General features: G+C 41.6%; 2 pseudogenes; one reads left to right on the forward strand and one right to left on the reverse strand.

Annotated features, from left to right (window-relative positions):
- Positions 1-379: 379 nt before the first annotated feature.
- LOC150058344 (glycine cleavage system H protein, mitochondrial pseudogene) lies at positions 380-911 on the reverse strand (annotated as a pseudogene).
- A 1,402-nt stretch (positions 912-2,313) lies between these two features.
- LOC150058345 (THO complex subunit 7 homolog pseudogene) lies at positions 2,314-2,940 on the forward strand (annotated as a pseudogene).
- Positions 2,941-13,808: the final 10,868 nt, after the last annotated feature.

Consider the following 13,808-nt stretch of genomic DNA (forward strand, 5'->3'; position numbering starts at 1 on the left):
AACAAGCACTTTCCTCCACTCCCAGTTATTTCAAGTGGCAAGGTCATTAGGTCAATCCAAATCCAGAGGTGGATTTAGTTACAATAGGGTGTATGCTAATAGTTATTATTGAGATACATAATCTCTATAGATTTTTACCCTGGACAATAAATTCAGAACACCAAATCCTAGGGTTTAGTCTAAAATTTATTAATGTATTGTTAAAAAGAACATTGTAATCACTGGAAAGTGAAGGATATTTTTTCTCTTAGTAGTGTTGAGTCCTTGCTTTTCCTACCAGAAAGTGTTGAGTCATTGCAAAATGTTAAGTTTTTCTTCCACCACTAATTTACTGCACCACTGTGTGTAGTAAATTTCTTCACTCTAGTTTATTCAGGGTGCCATTTTCACTCCTCAATGGATTTTATGTATTTCTCATATGCTTCTTCATTCATTAGTTCATCTAGTTCTGAAGAGTTACTCATTGTCATCTTTATCAGCCAACCATCTTCATAACAAGATTTGTTGACAAGCCCTGGATTTTCTGCAAGTGCTTCATTAACTGCAGTTACTTCTCCTGATAGAGGAGACGAGAGTTCACTGGCAGCTTTCACACTTTCCAAAGCACCAAACTCATCTTGCTTTTTTCAATTTTGTCCCAACTTCAGGCAGACTGCAATAAACAACATCTCCCAGAGCTTCCTGTGCAAAATTGCTGATTCCGACAGTTCCGATCCCATTTTCTGCCCTTATCCATTCATGTTTCCATGTGAATTTACGCACGGAGAACAGAGCGGGGTTGGGTGGGGGCGGCGTGCGCAGCGGCCACACGGCGTCGGAGCTCAGCCTCCAGAGCCGCAGCGGGGCACAGCGGGCGCCAGGGCCGTGCGCAGGCTGCAGGCCGCGGACCCCAAGCTCCTGGCCATGATCATCTGCAGGGGTTGCAAGGGTCGCCGCAAGGCGCCTCCACCACCCCGCCCCGCTCCTGATTAAAGTTTTTGAAGAGCTCACTTCAGAGTTCCCTTTGCTCTCCCCTCATCCCGCCTCAACTGTGGCATGCTTTGTGTTATAGCTTTTAGCTTCTCTATCCATCCATCCATCTTCTGCAGTGCCATCACTGCCATTCTCTTAACACACAGAGTGGACCTTCGGTTCACCCCTCTTGAAGCGATGCTATATGAACTTTTGACAGTGGTTCAGTAAATGTGGATTCACAGAATCTTTTGGTGCCAACCTTAAAAAAAAATACTAGAAAAAGTAGAGAATATAAACAGTTACTACTAGGTAAAACTACATGTTGCAGATGATGGCAGGGATGGGAAAGAAAGTAGAAAGTCTGGAGCAGCTGGTAAGTGGGTCTCCATGGTGGTGAAAGAACATGCAACACAAAGGCAAGCTTATGAATGCCCATTGATATTCCAACCTAAAAAGAAGCAGCCCTGAGGAGAACTATGCCTAGTTCAAAGATAAGCCATCAAGTGCTTCCAGCAGAATAAAGAGGAAATTCCAAGGCAGGCCTTGTCTTCATGAACTGCTCAGTATTGGGGTACAGTCCCATGGGAATGAGAGGTGTCTGGCAGAAGAAAATAAGCTCAAGCCTCCTCAAAAGAGTTGACAGCAAGCTTGGTGATGGTGGCTCACCTGTAATCCTAGCTACTCAGGAGGCTGAGATCTGAGGATCACAGTTCAAAGCCAGCCCAGGAAGGAAAGTTCATGAGATTTTTATCTCCAATTAACAACCAGAAAACCAGAAGTGGTGCTAAGGCTCAAATGGTAGACCACTAGCCTTGAGCAACAAAGCTCAGGGATAGCACTAAGGCCCTGAGTTCAAGCCCCACAACAAATAAACAGAAAGAGGTGATGCTAATGAGATCTTATTTACTTTGGTTGATGTATATGTTTATCTATCTATCTATCTATCTATCTATCTGTGGATCAACACACACACACACACACACACACACACACACACACACACACACACAATGCCAGTATGCATCTTCTTTTCTTGTAATCTTGGTGACAAACTGATAATGCTTTCACCTTTCCTGGGGGGATATTACAATGAAAAGGGCAATCTTTGGGTATTATCCACAACATGTACCAGACATAAGGCAGGTAGTATTTTAAGCCTGATAAATTTGGATGGGACAAATGGTGGGCTCATTCTTCCAGATATCAGTTTGTTTACTGATTCACATTCACACTATGGATCAACTTTACAATGCCTTCAACTGGAATTTTAGTGCTATTGGCAAAATTGTTAACCATAGACGAAGTGATGAAAGCTCCAAGTATGTACTTGATAAAATAATGAAAAACATAGAGTTTGACCTCTGCTGCCACCGGGAAGATGATGCCATGGGAACTTCAACCAATGATGAAGTGAACGGAAGTTCTCCTAATTGATGGAGACGGCGCAGGTGATGATCAGAGACTTCATCTGCTAGTGAAAAGTTTTGTTAAATGGTGAAGAATGATATGGCCAGTACCAACGTATGCTGAGCACCTTGACTCAGTGCGAATTTTCAATGGGCAAAACTTTGCTGGTGTATGATATGAGTCGCAGAGAAATGGAAAATTACAGAAAGGTTTGCAAGGAAATAGAAGGTGACATTGCTGAAGCACATAAGAAAATCTCTGAGTGCAAAAAGGAGATTCTTTAAGCAAAAAGAATATGGGAGAATCACCAAGAATATGATGGCAAAAGCGATCCAGTGTCATCCAGACAGGCATCAGACATTAAAGGAATTAGAGGCTCTGGGGAAAGAATTTGGACATCTTTCACATATTAAAGAAAGTGTTGAAGATAAGCTGAAATTGAGATGGAAACAGTTTTATGTTCTTCTTTGTACTGTCCATGAACTTCAGCAAACATTGGAAAGTGATGAGAAACTCTCTGAGGGAGAAAAAGGTGAAGAAAGTTTCATGGATAAAAAGCCTAAGTTACAGACAGGCTAGTCACTCATTCTCAAGTGTATTAAAACAGCTACATGACTGTGGTATGTTTAGAATTTGTTATATTCTTGAAATATTTAGTTTTGGCAGTGAATTTTTTTTTTTTTTGCCAGTCCTGGGCTTGAGCTCAGGGCCTGAGCACTGTCCTTGGACTTTCTCAAGGCTAGAGCTCTACCACTTGAGCCTCAGCATCACTTCCAGCTTTTTTTCTATGTATGTGGTACCGAGGAATTGAACCCAGGTCTTCATGCATGCTAGGGAAGAACTCTACCACTAGGCCAAACTCCCGGCCAAGCAGTGAAATATTTTGCTTTTAAATATTTGCATGTTATTCATATTCACACAAAAATGATTTCAGTATATATTTGGTTTTGTTGAAATGAAGGGTTTTTCTGTTATTGTACTGGAGTTTGAATTTAGGGCCTTCCATTTTCTGGGCAGGTGCTTTACCATAAGTGTTTCAACCCCAGCCTGCATGTTTTATCCCCTCCCCCGCTTTCTTGTTGCTGGTACCAGAGATTGAACTCAGGACTCTGGGTCACCTGGTCTTGCTCAGCTTTCTTGCTCAAGTGAGCCAGGTCTAAAGTCCAGAATTGTTTACTGCTTAACAGAAGATGGAATTTTCCAGATTTTTCTACTCAGGATTGTTTTGACTGTGATCTTCAGAGCTCAGCTTCCTGAGTAGCTCAAGTTGCAGCTCTGAACCACCAGTACTCAATTCAACTTTTAGTCTTAAAAGTAGAAAATAACATCTAAAATGTTGTAAGCCTGCATGATTTTGCTTCTTAGCATTCTAGGTAGTTTTAGACTAGTAACTTTGATAGTTTTATAAAGAAAGTCAGACTGTAAGAAGGTGGCATTTCTGGTATGTCCATGAATAAAACTTCTGGGGGATCATGAACCTATCAGATGTATGCATACTACTTGTCCCTTCCTTATGGGGAAAGCTTCCATGATGCTGTGGTTTGCTGATGTAAAAGATAATCTTAAGTATTGTATACATGAGTATTAAATACTAATTTTAAATTTTAGTATTTATTACTTGCTTTAGTATGTAATACTGGAGAAATGTGATTAAGTGTGTTGTTATGATTTCTCTCTATGGTCTCTTAAAATCCACTTTTTAGTAGAAAAATAATGGAATAAATAGTTGTTTGAGATTAAAAAGCATAATAAAGGAGTTGCCTAAAATGACTGATCTTTCATTGAGTCATTGATCTTTCATATGTCATTTATTCATTTATTTGTTCATGTTCTAGATTGAGCTATGGACCACTTTTGTTTCCCTCTTTTGTTTTCTGTTTTCTTTAGAACTTTATGTAGGCTGGACTCAAACTCGAAATCCTCTTAGCTTTGCTTCAAGTAGCTGCCATTATAGGTATAAATATACATATATATATCATATATATCTGTTGGAGACTGCCTCAGGGTCTCTTAACTTGCTGTCTAATACTTTTAATATGATAGCTTAGTAAAAAAGTTTTAGGCCGCTTACTTTGTGCTAAGAGACATCTGGATCATTATCTTTATTTACTGATTGCTTTGCTCTGTGTACAGAGACATCCAGAGGCTATCTTGACAAAGACTGCTCTGCCTTATGCTAAGGAATGTTTGAACTGTTATCTCGACAAGTTAACTTGCCCCATGTCTTGTTTTCTCAGGCCCCCTTTCCTGCTTACCTTGATATTCTTGCAAGCTAGCCCCTGCTTTAAAGCCCTATATAAACCCCCTCTGACTTTCAATAAACAGACCTTGATCAGAGCACTGTCTTGGTCTCATTCTTTGTGTTTGTCTGTCCCACTCATTTAGGTATGGTTCCCTCTCGGGTCTCAGTTGACTGAACCCCGCTGGCCGGGGCATATATCCATCCTACAGGATATATATGATATATATGTGTACCCTTTATTGTGTCTATACTATATACAGAATAAGACACCTGAAACATAGGTCTTACTTGTAAGGAGCTTGCCTTTATATTTGGTTTTTCTTATGTTTTATTTTCTTATATATCCTATAAGGTATAATTATAGGATAAATATATAAATATATATAGGATATACATATATCCTTGACTATATTTATACTATATGGAGAATAAGAAACCTGAAACATAACTCTTACTTGTAAGGAGATTGCTTTTATGTTTTGTTTTTCTTTTGCCCAGTGTTCTGTGCATGCCAGGTAAGCACTCCACATTGAATTACATCCTCCATCCCCATCCTAGTTGTTTTTTGGTCACGGGACTTGAACTCTGGGCCTGGACACTGTCCTTGAGTTTTGTAGCTCAAAGCTACCACCCTGTCCCTTGAACCACAGTGTCACTTCCAATTTTCTGATGGTTAATCAGAGATAACAGTCTCACTGACTTTAATGCCTGGGCTGGCTTGAACCCAGATCCTCAGATCTCAGCCTCCTGAATAGCTAGGATTACAGGCATAAGCCAGGCCTGGCTTAAATTTTTTTTTTCCAGTCCTCAGGGCCTGAGCACTGTCTTTGGGCTTTCTCAAGGCTAGAGCTATACCACTTGAGCCACAGCACCATTTCCAGCTTTTTCCTATGTATGTGGTACCGAGGAATCGAACCTGGGTCTTTGTGCATGCTAGGCAAGCATTCTACAACTAGGCCAAACTCCTGGCCCCTGCCCCCCGCCTTTTTTTTGAATGAAGAGATACAAAAAGTAAAGAGAATATGCCAAAATATTAACAATGTTTGTCCTTGAGTGAGATTCTAGGTTTTTGTTTGTTTGTTTTTTACTGTTCAATGAATTCCAACCAAAGCATATCATTTTAACAGAGCAGATGGAAAATGTTATTTTGTGCCTTCTCTTTTTGCTAATCTTTATTTATTTATTTATTTTGCCAGTCCTGGGGCTTGAACTCAGGGTCTGGGCACTGTCCTTGGGATTTTCTCAAGGCTAGCATTCTAACATTTGAGTCACAGGACCACTTCTGGCTTTGTCTGTGTATGTGGTACAGAGGAATTGAGCCCAGGGCTTGGTGCATGCCAGGCAGGAGAATTATTCATGAGGTATGGCTATAAATATAAACTATATAGAATGTATATTGTTGCTAATTCTTTAAGAAACTTGGATTCCTGAAGATGCTGAGAAGTCACTCCCAGCCACAAATCTCTCCACATTTTGTGTGTGTGTGTGTGTGTAGGTCTTGGGGCTTGAACTGCACCTGGATGCTGTCCCTGAGCTCTATAGCTCAAGGCTACCATCCTACCCTTAGGCCTGGGCGTTGTCCGAGCTCTTCAGCTCAAGACTACTGCCCTACTCTTGAGCCATGCCCCACTTCCCGTGTTCTAGATAGAGGTTTATTGGAGATAAGAGTCTCAGGTCCTTTTGTGTCTGGGCTGCCTTTTGAACCTTGACCCTCCGATCTCAGTCTTGGGAGTAGCTAGGATTACAGGCATGAGCCACCAGCCTGGCCTCTCCAAAACTAATAGAATTTTCTTCCAATCTTCCCAGAACATTGCAGATACCAGTAGAGGAAGGAAATGATATAAAACAACATGGAGAAAATAAAGGGAAATGCCAGTAAACTCTGAAACAAAAAGGACACACACTGAAAATGTGAATGTTTCTCACTTTCTTTAGGGTTGTAAGTAATCTATGTGGGCAGAAGAGAGAAGAGGGAAGGACTCCACCACTGATGCTTAAATTCAAACTCAAGGCCTCCTGCTCCTTCTTGGCTTTTTGTGCTCAAGGTTGGTGTTAGGGTCCGTGATCAAAGGAAGGAGTCTGACACAAAAGTGGAAGTTGGAAGTTAAGTTAAACAGAGTTTTATTCCACTCCTAGCATGGAGAATCATACTGACCGGTCAGGGCCATCTCTGGGATGTGAGTGAGAGTGACCCCACCTACTTTTATAGCGACCCCAGGCTACTTTTATAGGCCCCCAGCCATGTGGTTGGGCTGGCCATACACAGGAGGCCAATGGAATTCAGCATGATTGATTGATGGCTGGGGCAACCACTGACACCTTTGCTGTTTAACGGGACCTATCATCTCGATGGGCTTCTGGTGCGCTGCTCTGACTACAAAGGAAGGGGAGGGAATTCCCTGGCAGGCCAAGGGGGGTGGGGTGGGGAGGAATTCTGGTAACTCCCCCTGGTTTAGCTGCTCTTGTAATCTGAGCTATTATCAGGGATTCTGCAGCCCCGCCTTAGGTCAAGTCCTCCTTTGTCATAAAGATGGGAAATGCCTATAGGGGATGGATTTTGGGGAAGTCAAGAAAGGGGTCCCTTCAGTTGGAAGGCACTCTACCACTTGAGCTCCACTTCCAGTTGGTTTGTGTGTGAGTGTGTGTGTGTGTGTGTGTGTGTGTGTGTGTGTGTGTGTGTGTGACTAATTGGAGAGAAGAGTTTCTTGAGTCTATCTGCCCAAGCTGGCTTTGAACAGGGATCCTGAGATCTCAAGTCTCCAGAGTAGTAGGACTATAAGTGTGAGCTACCAGCACCTGACTAAGCAACAGTCTTTAAGCAAATATTCATGGCTCTGGAGGGAGGGGGGAAAGTGAAGAGTCAGCACTTCTGCAGAGGCGCCAGGTGGACGAATGCAATGCTTTCTGTGCAAGTGTGCACAGGGAGAGGTACAGAGAGGTCCAGGAACAGTGAGCTTCCAAGTCTGAGAATAGATTGCCCCCAGAACTTAGTGCCACAGATACGTACCAATTAACTAATGTTAATCTTGGCCCCAATCCTACCCCGTTATTTTGTTTTGTTTTGTTTTGTTGGGTGTTTTCTTTGTTTTTTGTTGTTGTTGTTGTTGTTGTTTTGGTTGATTGGTTGTGGGGCTTGAACTCTGGGCCTGCAAACTGTCCCTGAACTCTTCAGCTCAAGGATAGTACTCTACCACTTGAGCCACAGCACTACTTCTGGTTTTCTGGTGGTTAATTGGAGATAAGAGTTTCATGCCCATGCTAGCTTTGAACTGTGATCCTCAGATCTCAGCCTTCTGAGTAGCTAGGATTACAGGTGTGAACCACAGGCTCCCCACACCAGTTGTTGTTGTTGTTGTTGTTGTTGTTGTTGTTGTTCTTCTTCTTCTTCTTCTTCTTCTTCTTCTTCTTCTTCTTCTTCTTCTTCTTCCTCCTGCTCCTCCTCCTCCTCTTCCTCCTCTTCCTCCTCCTCCTCCTCCTCTTCTTCTTCTCCAGTCCTGGGGCTTGATCTCACTGTCTGGTCATTGTCCTTGAACTTTCTCAAGGCTAGAGCTCTATTACTTGTATGTAATACCAAAGAATCGAAACCAGGTCTACCACTAGTCCAAACTCTACCTCTAGGCCAAATTCCCAGCTGACACCTGATTTTTTTTAAATTATTTTAAAAGATTTTGTTGGGCCGGGGAGTTTGGCCTAGCGGTTAAAGTGCTTGACTAGCATGCACAAAGACCCGGGTTCGATTCCTCGGTATCCCACATACACAACCAAGCCGGAAGTGGCAGAGACAAGACTGCGACGGCGACAGAGAGCGAAAGAAGCGAGCTGAGCTGAAGTGAACAGAGCCCAACCGAGTGGTGGCCGGAGCGAGCGGGGCCGGAGCGAGCCGAGCCAGAGCCAGCGAGGCCGGAGTGAGCGGGGCCAGAGCGAGAAGGGGCCGGAGCGAGCAGAGCCAGGAGCAAGCGAGAGCTGGCCGGGCCGGAGCGAGCGGGGCCAAGAGCAAGCTGGAGCGAGCCGGGCGGAAGCAAGCGGGGCCGGAGCGAGCGGGGCCTGAGCTAGAAAGAGGGCCTAGCCGGGCCGGAGCGAGCAGGGCCGGAGCGAGCGGGGCCAGAAAGAGAAAGGGGCCAAAAAAAAAAAAAAAAGATTTTATTAACACTGATTTTTACATCATATTTCAAATGTCATGTTTAACAAACAAGTATTCAAGAAGGGAATCTCTAGATGTAATCACTGGCACATAAATTTTAGAACATAGCTGAGAGTTTATATGTCATAGACACATACAGATATATATATATATGTATATATAATATTGTCTATAGAGTACATATCTCATTAAGGATTTTTATGTCTATGTAATTATAGTTATATCTCCAAGATGGTATCAATGACCTTGTGTACCGAATATTGAGTCATCGCTCTTGTACTGTTTGGATCTAATATCTACATATCAGGGACACCATGTGCCTTTCTCTCTTACACAATTATAATCTCCATCTAGATCAGTATGGAGATATTTAGATATTCTGAAATGTTACTTTCTTTTCTCCGCTAAATTTATTTGAATTATCTAAAAGACAACCATTTTGGTTCTATTTCATAAGTAACATCCAGATAAGTTAAACAGAGCCAAGAGGGTCTACAAAAGGTTAGCTATTTATGGATGGTAAGTCTCTGTGTGTGGTAGTGGGCAGGAAACATCTGACCTTAATACTCTTCCAAAAAAAGAACTCCTTGCTTCAGTTTCCCTTTGAAGACCTGGGCATCTTTCCAGAGAAAATAAGTCATCCACTGATATGAGTATGTTTCTTCCACAGGTGACTTCACGATCACTCATGTATACTTTGAAGAACTATCTGGAGAGCAAAGCCATCTCTATCAGTAAAGGTAAGGTACATTCACTGTTCAGTGTCTAGAAAGAGGAGATAGGTAATGACTCCCATTGACAGGAACTTCATGAGTCATGAAGCTATCTTTCAGACCATGTCTTCTATACCATTTCTACTTCCTGAAAGAAATTGCATGCTGTATTTTGTCTTGAAAACAAGCAAGAAAATGATCTTTGTGAGAGAGTTCTTTGGCATGTGTCATGGTGTCTGGACATAGTTTCTTTTACTAGGTCCTCAAACTACTACTTACTCAAGGAGAGGATGACTAATCGTTCTATTTTCACAGCTTCAGAATTTCAGCCTCATAATATTTGAACAAAACAACCCCACCCTTTTCCACTAATGGCTTCTTACATGCTGGCAGCTATACTGTACCCAAACTAAGCTGAGGAGTCTTATCCATACATTTCACAGTCGTGAAATGATCTTCACTATAAAGAGGAAAAGAGCTGGGCATGGTGGCTCTCGCCTATAATCCTAACTACTAAGGAGGCTGAGAGCTGAGGATCAAGGTTCAAACCCAGCCAGGGCACAAAAGGACCTGAGACTCTTATCTCTTTCTAGGGAGAAAATGGGAAATGGGGCTTGGCTTAAGGGTAGGGTGGTAGGCTAGAGCTGACGAGCTCAGGGAAAGTGTCTAGGCCAAGTTCAAGCCTCATGACCCACAAAAAAAAAAAGAAGGAAAAGAATTTAAAAATCATTCTAACGTCATCTTACTTATAGCATCAGCATTGCCAGGTGCCAGCAATTCACACGTGTAATCCTAGTTACTCAGAAGGCCATCTGAGGCTCAGTTTGAACCCAGCCTAAGCAGTCAAATCTGACATGCTTATCTCCAATTAAATAGTGGAGATGTGGCTCAAGTGGTAGAGTCCCATCCTTGAGTGAAAAGCCATGAGTGCAAGCTACAGTACTCATATAACACACACACACACACACACACAAGGTCAGAGTTTACATATTTATTTCTTACTGTGTTAGGTATATTATTTTCAATAATGCAAAATGGTTGCATTCTCTAAAGAATGTCTGAATTTGGTGTAATTGTGATACCTTTTTTCTCTTAAGTTTCATACTACTGCCAAAATGTGTCTTGACCATGAGAAGCTGTTTATTGACTAAGTGATCAGTCATTTAGTACCCTGGTTAAGCAATTATTCTCATTAAAACTACTGACAGAAAATTTTATATCAGAGTCCATAAAAGTTGCATGAAACGAGATGTTAGGCTATGTCAAACCACGCTCTCTCTATATGTTCTATCACATGATACCTTAGCACTTTTGTGTGTGTGAGGGAGGGGGAATGTGTGTGTGTGTGTGTGTGTATGTGTGTGTGACAGAGAGAGAGAGACAGAAAGAGAGAGAGAGAGAGAGAGAGAGAGAGAGAGAGAGAGAGAGAGAGAGAGAGAGAGAGAGAGAGAGAGAGAGACACCTGGGGCTTTAACTCAGGGCCTGGAGACTGTCCTTCAGCTTTTTTGCCCAAGGCTAGAGCTCTACCATTTGAGCTATATATCTACTTCAGGCTTTTTGGTAGTTAACTAGAGATAGGGGTCTCCTGCATTTTCCTACCCAGGTTTATCTATGAATAATGATCTTCAGATCTCAGCCTCCTGAATGGATAGGTGGAGCCTGGCTTCACCTTAGCACTTTTTTTCTTTTTTGCTAGTCCTGGGGCTTCAACTCAGGCCTGAATGCTGTCCTTGGGCTTTCCTCAAGGTTAACGCTCTACCAAGTGAGTCACAGCACCACTACCAGCTTTTTTCTATGTAAGTGATCCTGAGGAATCGAACCAGGGTCTTAGTGCAAGGCAAGCACTCTACCACTAGACCAAACTCCTAGCCTAGCCTCTTAGCACTTTTAACTGCAATAAATAGCAGGTCAAATCCAGATGCTGGTGGCTCATGCCTATAATCCTAGCTACTCAAAAGGCTGAGATCTGAGGATCATAATATTTAAAGCCAGCCCAAACAGAAAAGTCCATAATAACAAAAAGCTGAAAGTAAGTCGGGAGCATGGCCTAATGGTAGAGTGCTTGCCTAACATGCCTGAAGACCCGTATTTGATTCCTCAGTACCATATACACAGAAAAAAAAATCCGGAAGTGGTGCTGTGGCTGAAGTGATAGAGCGCTAGCCTTGAGGAATGCCCAAGGACAGTGCTCAGGCCCTGAGTCCAAGTCCCAGAACTGGGCCCCCCTCCCCCCCCCCCGCCAAAAAAAACCTAACAAAAGAAAAGCTGGAAGTAAAGCTGTGGCTCAAGTGGTAGAGCACCAGTCTTGAGTGGAAAAAGCCAAGAGAATTGCCCAGGTTGTGTGGCACACACACAAAAAGTAAAACTAAGTAATAAGTCATTGTTTTGAGCAGGCAACTATGCTGACTTTTTCCACTGGAAGAAGTTAAAAGTCACACTCACCTTATGGAGTCTCTTGTTAGTTTGGACAAACAACAGTGTGCCTTGCCCTGTAAGTGTTGTATGCCAGAGGAAATATTTTGAGTCAAGAAGGTGGCACCACACCTGTTAATTCCAGCACTCAGAAGACCAAAACAAGAGGATTATGAGTTTAAAGATAACTGGAACAGTATAATAAGATACTGGCTAAAAAAAACAAACAGAAAAAACCCCCAGATTTGTTTTTTAAGTTTTGTTCAACATCTTTGACTATAGTCCCATTGAATAGAATCAGGTAGTTTTACAATTAATATTTTTGATACTTTTCATTCTGATAAAACATAGACCAGGATTGTATCTTCCCAGAGATTTAATCATCTCAGTATTTTTCTTTGAATGGAATTATTTCTTCTTGGCAGAGTGGCTCAAATGGTAAAGCACTTGCCTAACAAGCAATAAACCTTGAGTTCCAATCCTAGTACTGTCCAAATAAAATAAAAGTATTTCTTATCAATAGCTCAAGTTTAAATAAAACAATGAGTCTAGTTAAGAATATATTGAGTAAGGAGGTGAGATCAGCTGATTGAGATACATTGTAAACATGTGTGGAAATATCTCAATAAGCTTCCCTGCCTCATACAATTTATATGTGGTAATTAGATATTTAAATAGGTAAATAAAAATGGAGATTTTCAACATGTATTATTGAGCCTGAAAGATAATCAAGGAATATTTTGAGAACTTGTATTCCAATAAATTAAAGAGATAAATTCCTAGATACCTGTGACCTATCAAAACTGAAAATATGAACAACCTAAACTGAGCTGGAAATATGGCATGCTGAATTGTCACTGAGGTGGTACAAAAATCCTCAATAGTCTTTTTTTTTGTTATTGTTGTTTTTTTAACGTGCGCGTGTGTGTATGTGCGTGTGTGTGTGTGTGTGTGTGTGTGTGTGTGTGTGTACATGCATACATGCTGGTCCTCAAGCTTGAACTCAGGGCCTGGGCACTGTCTTTGAGCTTTTATACTCAAAGCTAGCACTCTACCACTTGAGCCACAGCTCTACTTCTGACTTTTTGCTAGTTAATTTGAGATAAAAGTCTCACAGTCTTTTCTACCTGAGGTTGGCTTCACTGGTACCCTGCTATTTTATCTTTAAGTAGTTGTATAAAGTGGTTCTCAAGTCAACATATCTGCAAATAGAACTCAAGAACATATTTCAAAAGTCATGTACCACAATCAAATCAGTTTCACTTCAAAGATGCAAGGATGGTTCAACACACATACAATAAGCATAAAACACCACATGAACAGAATTAGGATCAAAATTTCCATGGTCACCTCGATAGATTCAGAAAAGGCCTTTGACAAAATTCAACATCTGATCATGAAAAGAAAACTGTAATAAACTAAGAATAGAAAAGATCATACTTTAAAATAGTAAAGTTGTATAAATCAAACCTATAGCCAACATTATGGTAAATGGGAAGAAATATTTTCTTTAAAATCAAGAATGGAATAAAGATATCTACAGTCTACTTTTATTCAATATACTACTTGAAATCTTAGCCAGAGAAATAAGGCAATAAAAAGAAGTTTAAAAAAGAGCCAGTGTCTGCTTTGGAGAGGTTTTTTTGTTTTGTTTTGTTTTATGGTCAGTCATGGGGCTTGAACTCTGGGGCTGGGCACTGTTCCTGGGCTCTTCAGCTCAAGGCTACCACCCTACCCCTTGAGCCGCAGTGCCACTTCCAGTTTTCTGGTGGTTAATTGGAGATAAGAGTCTCATGGGACTTTTGTGCCTGGGCTGTCTTTGAATTGCGATCCTCAGATCTCAGCCTCCTGAGTACCTAGGATTACAGGCGTGAGCAAAAGGTTTTAATGAGACAGGGACTTCAGGTTTATCTGATGAGAAGTTTGCTCAAGGCCTTGG

Source organism: Megascapheus bottae, chromosome 10, assembly GCF_031878675.1.
Source record: "Megascapheus bottae isolate mThoBot1 chromosome 10, mThoBot2.hap1, whole genome shotgun sequence".
NCBI lineage: Eukaryota > Metazoa > Chordata > Mammalia > Rodentia > Geomyidae > Megascapheus > Megascapheus bottae.